General features: G+C 40.1%; 1 pseudogene; it reads right to left on the reverse strand.

Annotated features, from left to right (window-relative positions):
- Positions 1 to 1,238: 1,238 nt before the first annotated feature.
- On the reverse strand, positions 1,239 to 5,415 carry LOC132676783 (small ribosomal subunit protein eS6 pseudogene; annotated as a pseudogene).
- Positions 5,416 to 9,998: the final 4,583 nt, after the last annotated feature.

A 9,998-nucleotide genomic window follows, 5' to 3' on the forward strand; every position in this document is an offset into this window, starting at 1 on the left:
TCTGTCTTCTGTAAACAGTATATAGTTGAGTCATTGAGTCATTTTTTAAAAAATCAAGTCTGCTAGTCTCTATCTTTTAATTGGAATGTTTAGTTCATTAACATTTAATATAATTATTGAGTTAGCTGGATTTATGTTTCTCATCTTGCTATTTGTTTTCTGTTTTTATAAAGAACTGCATTTGAATAGGAAACTCATAGATACAAAGCTTCTAATCTTATTTGGTAAGGTTTTAGACTATCTTAGCTGATGAAGTAAGAGGTCTTTCTGACAACTCTCAAGTGTTGCCAGGTAAACCATCTGAATTTTTTCCTGTGCTTTAATTATTTACACTTAGGCCACTTTTAGTTTTTACCTCTGTAAATGATATATCACAGGCCATCTTCACCTATGCCCTGTTTGGGGCTGATGTAATAGAATTGAGTTCCAGAAGGCAGATCATTGAGTCAAGGAATATTAAACATTTGTACAGTTAATGATACACATTATTGTGTTGTTTTCCATATGGGTGGTGCCATGCAACCAGCAATGCATGAGAGTACCAATTTTTCCACACCTGCATGAGAACTGGATGTTATTATTTATTTAAAAAATTATTTAATTTCCAAATTGAATTATACCATAACTTCTGGGATTATATATAGTATACCTTAAATTTTTGATGATCTGTAAAGACTTCCGGAACAGTAAATATAAAACATCTTATTTATTATTTAAAGAATGTTCTTATGCAGACAGAGTAAAAAATTGTCGAGAAGATCCAGGGAAACTGAAGAATTCCCTGGTTGATTTCTGAGGAACACAATTGTCACTTAATAGATTGCTGTACCCTCTCTTCTTCAAAACCTCATACCAAATCTATATTTTGTTTCATTCTAAGGCCTTGTCTCAAAAGGAATTTGCAAGATGCAAATTTTGATGCACCTAAGGGACAGCTTATGTGCTTACAATAGTGATGGCCCACCCACCCCAATCAGGGGAAAATGAAAATCTTTGCTAATTAGGTACCTTTGTAATATGGAAACATAATGATTTCTATTATGCAATCAAGTATAAGCATTTCCTTCATTATAAACTGCCAATTCTTCTTTGTTATATGAAAGCAAGAACTGATTTTATTTTCAGATCAATAGTTGCTGTGCTGAATTAACAGATGTGAAATGTTAATATAGTATAAAATAGCAAATTAGTCTGCTTGAATTTGGGAATATCTTTCTAGTCAGACCACATGGATTGGGCTAGGCATGCACCACAGCAGCATGCTGCTCTGGAATTTTCTGGATTATAGAGACCTTCTTGGTTGATATAGGCCTTCTGAAAAATCACAATGGGACTTTGAATAAATGCTTTCATCTCTTAGGCTTTTCTCATAAAATTGGTGTGGTTCTGAAATGTGTTTTCTCAAGGGGTGTAATGCATATTTGCTTTTTGCTGGGCGGGCTGAGACAATAATGATTGCAATCAATAAGAAACTCTTTCATCAGGAGAGTTTTATGACAGCAGCTTTAACGGTATCCCGACGTGAGATGAACTCAGTTAACTTTTATTGGTAATTTACCAGATATACTTCATGAAATCTACTTGGAGAAGTTCAGAAGTCATTTTCATCTGCAACCATCGAAAGCCTCCAAAGATTATAAGAAATCCAAACCCATTTCCAATCTGGCCAGCACTTGAGGGGGTCAGCTCATGCAGCCAGTCCCCAACTGTCTATACCTCAGGTCTCACAGGGACACTGGCTGACACAGATTTTCAATTCCAGCTTTATTCCTCTTCTTTATTTGTCTTTCCTCTAAAACTTATATGTGTACAGGTGCATGTGCACACACACATGCACCCTATCTAGCTGCTCCCTGTAAGCAAGAGATACTGTGGTTTTGATAGTATCCTAAGTTCCAACCTTCTTCAGGAAGCTTTAACAAATAGCCATAAAACATTCCTAAACTATTTTTGATTTGTAGTGATGCCTGAGGTCTCTTATTTCATGTAAGCCCTACAATGATATTTTGAGGTGATTGTGAATATTCTTCCTTAAGTGGAGGAAATTGAGGTTCAGCGAGGTTAAGCAACTTGCCCAAGGTCACACAACCATGACTTGGTAGATGAAGAATAGTAAAGCCAGATCTAACTTGACTTCAAAGCCTACAGTCTTGCCAGATACCACTTTGACTCCCAGGGAGACGTAGGTAACTGACCACTTGCTTTAACCTTGTCTGGCCCAGTGAGTAGGTAAATAATCCATACCGTACTTACTCAAATGAAAGGTCGAGGGAAGACATATTTTACAAATGCAAAAAGCACTACAGAAGTGTAAGTGGATATCACTAATATGTGATAAGATTATTTGTTATTTGTCAAATGAAGGTCAAACGAAGACTTCTAAGAACCTCCCAGTATCTCCCAACATCCTTGGAGAGCTTCTAGAAATTTCATTATATTTACTTCTTTGGGTTGATGGGTCAGGTCCATCTTGTTTCTTTTACCTCCACCTTCCTTAGCCAGGACCAATTTATCCAGTAAGTATAGCAGGCACAGTGCCTAGGGCCCGTGGTACTTTTAGAGGCCCACAAAAATGTTTAAAATTTTTTTTTTAATCAGAAGAAAAAAGTGAATATATTCCAGCATGGATTGTATTCATCTTTATACTAATTCATTCATAAAATAGAATTTTTAATATATATTTTTAATGGAAGGACAGCCCACAAAGCAAAAGTGCATGGGGTCCACAAAAGTCATAATGTGCCTCTGACCTCAGCTCCTCATGGCTGGAGCCATTAATGTAACCAGGCTAAAACCTACCCTTCAGGTCACAGCCCCTACTCTCCAGTGGGGTTTGGAGCTAACTCTGGTTTCTGTAAGCCAGGGTTGGGTGGTTGGTATAACCATCCTTAGCTGGTTTGGGGGCTCTTGTGTATGTTCTTGCTTACCATGCATGTCCTAAGACTTCTCACCCAAGCTGCTTTTTCTGTGTGGCATGCTTTCCCTTCCAATCTCTACTCGCGAAGCGTTGGTGGTATAGTGGTGAGCATAGCTGCCTTCCAATCTTTACCAGCCTAACTCCTGCTCAGGCTTTGAGTCTTAGCTTAAATATCACTTTTTAAGAAAGTCTTTCTTGGTGACCCCTTCCCAATCTAAAATTTATACCCTTGGTATACTCTAGAGCATCGTGATTCACGTTTGGAGCAATTGCTGTGCTCCGTTTCTGTGTTTATTTGTGCGATTCCCACGTCCCACGTTGGCTTCATATCTATCTTCCTCTTTTATACTTGTGCATTTTCACTGTGTGTCCTTGACGCCTAGCACAGAGCCTGATACTTGTTAGAAGCTCAATAAATACTTATTGAATTAATTAATGATTGGATAATTGTCTTCATAGCCAACCAAGTCCCGTATCCAGTGGTCCAGGGCAAGCTCTGGGTACCAGTGTAACCCACACACCACTCCCATGCCTTCCCAACCCGTGTGATGAGGTTCTGGTTCATTGTGCTCTGCCCCACTTAGTTACTTTGTATGGAACCCCAGATTCCCTGTAAATGGGGCTCATTCTGTTCTCTAATCAGAGATTGGAGCCTTCCCTTACCAACCTGGACCAGGCAGCCATATTTGAAGTTTTGCCTCGTTTATTTCTGTGGTAGAGGGCAACATCTTTGGCAAGCATGACTAGCACTCATCCTGGCACCAGAGAGTTCAACTCCCATCTCAATTCACCCCTTGTAAGCTCTGCTCCAAGACTAGCTTGCAGCAGTGTGGTTTCTGGGATCTTTGGTCCTACTTGACCTCGGAGTTCTCCTTCTTCACCGTGGCTTTTGTGCCTCTGTAGACTTCATGCTATTGCCTGTCCTAGGATAAAATAGAAGTTACAGAAAGCCTCAGCTGAAATGGATGAGGTTTTCAGACCAAGCTGTTTTCAGCCATTAACACCAACTGATTTTCTTTCTTGAAAACCTGTGACTCAGGTGAAGCTGAGGAAAGATGAGAAGCATGATCAATACTTTTTTTCCTTAAGAAGTAATGTATATTTGTTATCGAAAATTTATAATATAAAAATAAAAGAAAAAATAAAAATTCAATAAATGTTTTCCTTTTTGCTCACCTGTATTTTCAAGTTTTCAACACTGAATATGTTTTTTTTTTTAATGTCTGATTCTTATTTATTTGTTATTCTTAGAAAATCTCAGCTTTGACTGGACTCAACTTAGAAGTAGAAGCTTCACGGGGCGCCTGGGTGGCTTAGTCGGTTAAGCGGCCAACTTCGGCTCAGGTCATGATCTCGCGGTCCGTGAGTTCGAGCCCCGCGTCGGGCTCTGTGCTGACAGCTCAGAGCCTGGAGCCTGTTTCAGATTCTGTGTCTCCCTCTCTCTGACCCTCCCCCATTCATGCTCTGTCTCTCTCTGTCTCAAAAATAAATAAACATTAAAAAAAAAATTAAAAAAAAAAAAGAAGTAGAAGCTTCTGGGCACCTGGGTGGCTCAGTCGGTTGAGCGTCTGACTTTGGCTCAGGTCATGATCTCGTGGTTCGTGGGTTCGAGCCCCGCATTGGGCTCTGTGCTGACAGCTCAGAGCCTGGAGCCTGTTTGGGATTCTGTGTCTCCCTCTCTCTCTGCCCCTCCCCCACTCATGCTCTGTCTCCCTCTGTCTCAAAAATAAATAAACATTAAAAATTAAAAAAAAAAAAAAAAGTAGAAGCTTCAGAGAGGACAGCCCCTGTCTCTTGGCAATCTGTTCCTGGCTTTTTTCTTTGGCCTCCTTCCTTCTCTTGGCCAAAAGGTTAGCATATTCTGCAACCTTTTCCTTATTTTTCTGAGTATGCTGTTTCTCCAGAGCAGTATACCCATGTTTATGTTGCAAGGCATGTAGAGTAACAAGATGCTGAATCTTGGGTGCTTTGTTCTAGATTTCTTACTTTCCTTGTGTAGAAACTTTCTTACAACATCCTGGCAGACATCATCTTCTTTAAAGAGACTGAAAGTCTGTGGATTCTGGACCACAGACAACAAGGTACATCGTGAGTAATATCAGGTAATATCAAGGTAATATCAGTGAGTCCAGGAATATCCTTATTTCCTTTCTTTTCAATGACCAAGCTGAGAACACTCAGCTTGGCATCCCCAATGTAACCCCAAACAGATCTGTGTTTTCTTTTTCAAGTCCTCATTAGTCTATAAGAGGAATGCCCCTTACTCAGCAGCAGGTGGACATGGCCATGGGTCAAGACACCTGCTTCATGGGGAAGCCTTGGTTGTCATTCCTTCGGTGATTTGGACCATATGACCAAATGGTCCATTCTTCACCCAGAGCATCGGCAGCCACTTTTGTGCCTATATACTTCTCATAAAGGGTAGGAAGTTTATGGTCATTGTCCACTTCAGTGAGTTCCTTGCAGCCAGTAGCTGGGAAAGAGATGTTCAGTTTCATCCTGAAGCAGTTGGCCTCTTCCAACGTGCTACAAAAAAAAAAAAAAAAAAAAAAGAGAGAATATGGATTATTTTATTTTATTTTATTTTATTTTTATTTACTCTTGAAAGAGAGAGACAGAGACGGAGTGTGAGTGGGGGAGGAGCAGAGAAAGAGAAGTAGTCACAGAAATAGGCTCCAGGCTCTGAGCTGTCAGCACAGAGCCCGATGCAGGGCTCAAACTCAGGAACAGTGAGATCATGACCTGAGCCAAAGTTGGACACTTAACCGACTGAGCCATCCAGGGGCCCCTGTATTATTTTATAATAAGAAAAAAGTTATTTTCAATTTTAAAAGAGCTCAGAAAAATATACTCCAAAATATTAATAGTTATTTTTTCTGGATTTTAGGATCATAAGTAAATAAAATATTTTTCTTCAGGCTTCTCTTTTCTTCCTATTTTTGTACAATGAGAACTATGTTACTTTTGCAATTGGGAAAAAACAATTTCACAATAAATATTATTAAAATTAATTGTACCACGCAGAACGTGCTTACATTTTCATGTATATTGTTCAAGCCTTTTGTCTTACACTTAGATAGGGTTTTTAAAAATGGCTACAGTCATACAGTATTGTAATATTATTTAAAAAAATTTTTTTAATGTTTTATTTTATATTTGAGAGACGGAAAGAGACGGAGCATGAGCAGGGGAGGAGCAGAGAGAGAGGGAGACACAGAATCCGAAGCAGGCTCCAGGCTCTGAGCTGTCAGCACAGAGCCTGACATGGGGCTCGAACCCATGAACTCGAGATCATGACCTGAGCTGAAGTCGGATGCTCAACCGACTGAGCCACCCAGGCCCCCGTGTAATCTTATTTTTAAACTCACTCTCACATCGTAAGCATCTTTCTACATCATTAAGATTTTTTTCCACAAAATCACTTTATTTTATTGTAAAGATCTTATTTATTTTTAAATAATCTCTACATTCAATGTGAGGCTTGAACTCACAACCCTGAGATCAAGAGCCACATGCTCTTTCACCTGAGCTAGCCAGGTGTCCCTTACAAAATAATTTTAAGTGACTGCCTAGTACTCCATTGTACAACAATAACAGTTTATTTAAATTATTTGCTGTAGTTGGACATTTATGTTGTTTTAGATTGTCAGCCTTATTAGTACTACTAAAGACTATTTCCTGTAAGAAAATTCCTAGAAGCAGAATTATTTGACTTTTTTTTTTTTTGGCATGCCCATCTTTAAGGTTATATATTCATACCGGAGTCCCAAAGGATGGGGTTCTGTGGGTAGAGTCAGCACAGTGGGGAGTTGAAAGAAGAGAGAACATGAGAGGGAACAAAAGGAAAATAGGATGGTCATAAGGATCACACGTCTGGGTTGGGTAATGAGGATCATGGAAACTATACTAAGGTAAATACATGAAAAGCCATGACAGACTAGAATGAGGCAAAGACTTATTATGCCTCTGTTGTGAATATCTACACACATCATCCAAATCTGAAATTTATTCTTGGCTTTGACTCTTTTACTCAGGCTCTTTGCTTGAGTTCCTAATCTCATGCGCAGTCCTATTGGTGTGTTTTAAATTTCCGCTTTGCTCTTGCTTAGAGCGGCCATGTAATTTGTTCAGGTTGTATACTGTGCATTCTAGGGGACATCAGTCATTGTAGTTTGTGATTTATGCAGTGCACAGCCTGCACAACGCTTTGCAGCGGTCACGTGCTTGCCAGTCATTATGTTGTGATCCTCTTCTTTTGTTACTTGGCAGAGCCCTTCCTTCTCAACAGATTCTGGATTATCTTTTCACATAAACCCCAAATACTATCCCCGTTCTTGAGAAGGTTGGTGTTATTAGGAATGCAATGGAGTGGACTTATATTCTGGATGGAAGTCTGGGCTAAACAATTCCTTTGAACTCAAACTACCCAAGGTTTCCTACAACTCTCTTTTTCACTTGGCCTGGGAACGAGCTAGAAACAGAAACATTAAATATAACTGATCTTAAAATAAATTAAAGATAGAAAAAAAAAAAAAGCGATCTTACTACCTGGTGTGCAATCCAACCATCCCAAATACTAAAACTTTATGTTCATCCATAATATTTTCCTCTCACAATAAAAATCTCTGAGTGTAATAGTAAAGCAGCAGGCACTCACCACAGAGTGAAATTGTCGCCTGCCTGCAGGAAAGGAGACATTTAAAAGCACTCTGTTCCTTGTGGCCCTCTCTATTATAAAAGTTTCATGATAAATCCGTCCCTAGCTAAGGCCTAGGGTGATTTAAATATATGGCAGCAAAGTCTCCAGTGGTCACTTGAAGGATATGAGTTGTAGCACAACCAAAGAGAACAGAAAGTCTCCTTACGTTCACGCTTTGTTCTTTCTTTTTCAAGGGATGGCCACAGTAATTGCAAAGGAAAGGAACAGGTGAAAAGGAAAGAGACACAGAGAGGCTACGGGAAAAGATGGCGTCGAGGCTTTGCGCTGACGTAATCCAAACACATACCGAGTAGCTTGCCTCAAATCCTCTACAACACGCAGCACATTCTATGTTGAACGTCCAAATGGAACATTTCTGACATCGTTACAGGGCTTTGCATAAGCAATTCAGTATATCTGGCCTAAAGCAATCTTTGGATATATTTTGTGAAGTGGATGATGACAGCAGATTCACCTTTAAAATCTGCCTGCCCCTGCCCACACCCTCACTCACAAATGTTAGATTTTATATTTTTAAAAACGTCAAAAGCCTTGACGTTGGAAATCTTCCTTCTCCTCACTCTCACTCCTCCCTTCTCCTCCTCTCTGTGAGTATAATCGCCGAATATAGTCAGCTTCAGAGTTTCTTTCCCTTCAGATCATGTTTGTAATGATGAAAAATTTATTTTTCACTTGTGGCATTTTATCTGTACATGACTTTATGTGCTCATCTTTGTCATTTGTTTAGGAGTACTTGGCAATAGGCATCCTCAAGAAAAAAAAAGTGGAAGTCTGAAAGCTTGAACATGGAGTATTTTATAAAAATTTCGAGACCATAAGTTCCGTCAAGGTAAAGAGTGTCTGATTAATGAAAAAAAATTTTTTCTATCATGTGTCCTTGGAATCCAAAGAACCAGAGGTTCAAAGTGAAAATGTATGTAATTTCTCTTAGACTTATATTCTCAAAAGAAGAAAGAAAGAAATGGGTGGGGTGGGGGGGGGGCGGGGAAGGAGGAAAGGAAGAGAGAGAGGGAAGAAGGAAGGTAGGAAAAATGGAAGGAAGGAAGGAAGGATGCCTTAAGCACTGGAACATACCTGTGTTCTTAATAAAAATTTTTTATATTTACCATATTCTCTGTATGATCTTAAGATTTTTCTCTTTATCGCTGTTTTAAAATAATTCGATTATTGCACACTTTGAAATAGTTTTTGAGTTTGTTGGGCTTGGTGTGGAGCATCTTTGACTTATGGGTGATGACATTTAGAAATATTTCATCCATCATTTCTTCAAATATTTTTTTCTGTCCCACTCCCTCCTTCAGGGACTCCTCTACTAAATGCCCCATGAATTGTGAGGTTTTCCACTCTGGCTGGTGGGAAGAGGAACTCTTCCTGGCCCTGAACAATTCCTAGAGATGTTTCCTCTAGTCCTTCCAGGTGTTTCTTTTCCCAGGCTCAGTTGGCTTCCTCATCCACAGACACTATCAGCACTTAGCTGAAGACTCAGGACAACTACTCTGCGAATCTGTGAAGTCCCCTGTGCAGTTTTCTCCTCCCGGATGCTCTGTCCTGTGTGTCCCAGCTGCGTTGGCCTGCCTGTGTTCCCTGCCTTCCCCAGCACGGGTCTTTTCCTGGTTTCCCCCTCCCTATGCCACAGCCTGGAAGCTCTCCAGGTAGGAGACCGAAGTAATTGCAGGGCTCACCTTGTATGTTTCCCTTCTTCCAGGGACCACAGCTCTTCATCGTCTTATGTTCAATGTCTTGGAAACTGTATTTTGCATTTTTGTTTGTTTGTCTCAGGCAGAGGGCAAATTGGGTCCCTGTTCCTCTATCGTGGCCAGAGGATAAGTCTCAGTAAATTTAATAAATATTTGTTGAATCAATAAATTCACGCTGTGCCTGATCCTAATGGAGACCATTTCTTTATAGTTCTCTCACCCTTCCTGTCCAGTGGTGGAGTTCATTGAAATGTTTTCACTGAGGATTGTTCTTTTCCTTGAAAAACTAGATCAGGAGAGAACAGTAGCTCCTGAGGGCGAATATGCTGTTACTCTTTGACCGTTCTGTCAGGATACCATTCTGTAACAGAAGACCTCCAGCTGTTTTATTTTCCTATTCTTATGTCCATCTACTAAAGGTGGAAAATCCCTGGATCCTGATTGGCCCAGCTTGAACTACATGTTCTTCTCTTGGTTTGGGAACATAGCGTGCCTCGGTTGACAGTCCTAATCAAAGCTGTCTCCTGGGACGCGTGGGTGGCTCTGTCAGTTGAGTGTCTGACTCTTGATTTCAGCTCAGATCATGGGAAGGAGGCCCACATCAGGCTCCATGCTGAGTATGGAGCCTGCTTGAGACTCTCCCTCTTTCTCTCTCTCTCTGCCC

The sequence above is a fragment of the Panthera onca genome, chromosome A2, assembly GCF_046562875.1.
Source record: "Panthera onca isolate mPanOnc1 chromosome A2, mPanOnc1 haplotype 2, whole genome shotgun sequence".
NCBI classification, from domain to species: domain Eukaryota; kingdom Metazoa; phylum Chordata; class Mammalia; order Carnivora; family Felidae; genus Panthera; species Panthera onca.